This window comes from Echinops telfairi, unplaced genomic scaffold (genome assembly GCF_000313985.2).
Source record: "Echinops telfairi isolate 266 unplaced genomic scaffold, ASM31398v2 ScPeMD7_7469;HRSCAF=8507_0, whole genome shotgun sequence".
NCBI lineage: Eukaryota > Metazoa > Chordata > Mammalia > Afrosoricida > Tenrecidae > Echinops > Echinops telfairi.
Window position 1 is genome coordinate 93,923,907 of NW_022111372.1, and position 1,862 is coordinate 93,925,768.

Sequence of the window (1,862 nt, forward strand, 5' to 3'; positions counted from 1 at the left end):
AGCCGAACACAACCAGGATCCTTTTCATAGCCACCACCTAGAAGCTGGGGAGAGGAGCCCTGCAAGGTAGCTGAACCCTATTGCAGGTCACTGTTAGACTTTCGTCATAAGGGAAGTTTCTTATAATGGGAAGAAATAACACGCAGAATCAACAAATATAGGCGAAATCATTGAACACAATTTGAGCAAGGATACTATCTGGGCATTGGAGAAATCTTGTTCTCTTCCCTTCTGGTCTTTGGGAGAGCAATGACCTGAACAGAGACCAGCAAAGAATAGCAATAAAGCCCGGAGCCCATGAAAACAAAAGAAAGAAAAGAAAGTTAAACAATGAAAAAGAAAGACCACAGAAGAATCAATGCACTTGAATTTGAACTGTAGTGGGGGAAAAAACCCCAAACTCAATACCATCTCAGCAATGCCAACTCATAGTGACTCTATAGGACAGGGTAGAACTGCCCTTGCGTGTTCCTGAGACTGTAAACAGGAGGAGAAAGCCCTGTCTTTCTCCCACAGAGCAGCGGGCGGCTTCAAACTGCTGACCTTTCAGATCGCAGCCCAACGTGTAACCGACACACCACCAGGGCTCCACAGTGTTAGTGGAGAGTATGGGAAGCACCACGGACTGCCTGAAGAACAAGCAAGTCTGTCTTGGAGGACATGCAGCCAGAGTGCTCCCTAGAAATGAGGATGGAGAGGCTTCATCTCACCTACTTTGGCCATGTTGTCAAGAGAGACCATTCCCCGGAAAAGGACATCATGCTTGGTAAAGTGGAGGGGCAGCAACGGGCAAAGGGAAACCCTCCCTGAGCCGCATCGATGCTGTGGCTGCAACGACGGGCTCAAATGTGGCTACTGTGAGGATGGTGCACGACCGGGGCTGTTTTGTGCTTTTGTACGTAGATCGGTTGCTGAGTTGGGACTGGCTTGATAATACTTAACAACAACACTGTCCACTTATAGATCTTCTTTGGAGAAATGTCTGGAACTTCATCAGACACATGAGTTGCAAATATCTCCCCCGTTCTGTCGGCTGGCAGTGTTCTTGGATGCGCAGTTTTAAAGTGCTGTGGGAAAGTCTGTTCTTCCTTTCTTGCTGTGCTCTTAGAGCCGTCTCTAAGAATCCATTGCCAAGTACGTATCCCTACCTTTTTTTAAAGACAGAGGTCTCATCACACTGTAGGCTGTGTTGGGATGCTAACCTCAAGATTGGTGGTTCAAACCTACCAGCCATGAAGGAGGAAGATGAGCCTGCCTGTCCTATAAGGATGTATAGTCTCAGAAAGCCCAAGGGTCAGTTCTACTCTGTCTATAGCGGGTGATTATGAGGTGGACTTGGCTTGATGACACTGGGCTTCTTCTAAGTCGTGGAGCATCACAGTTCAGCTCTTACGTTTAAGTGTCTGACTCATAGTGAATTGATTTTATATGGTGTGAGGCTGGAGTCCACCTTCATTCTTTTGCATGTGGAAATCCAATTGTCCTAACATAATTTACTGAAGAAACTACTTATTCCTTTTTAAAAAAAATCATTTATTGGGGGCTCTTCCAGCTCTCATAACATTCCATACATCAATTGTATCAAGCCTATTTGTACATATGTTGACATCATCATTTTCTATACATTTGCTTTCTATTTGACCCTTTGCTATCAGCTCCTCTTTCTCCGCCCCCACCCGTGACCCCTGGATAAATTATAAAGTATTATTGTTTTCATATCTTAAACCAACAGCTGTCTCTCTTCACCTCCATTTCTGCTGTTCATCACCCTGAAGCAGGGGAGCTACTTATTTCTTAGCATGCTTGTTGAAAGTCAATTTACCCAATTCAAAAAAAAATTTTTTTTTAATGCAAGAATGGAA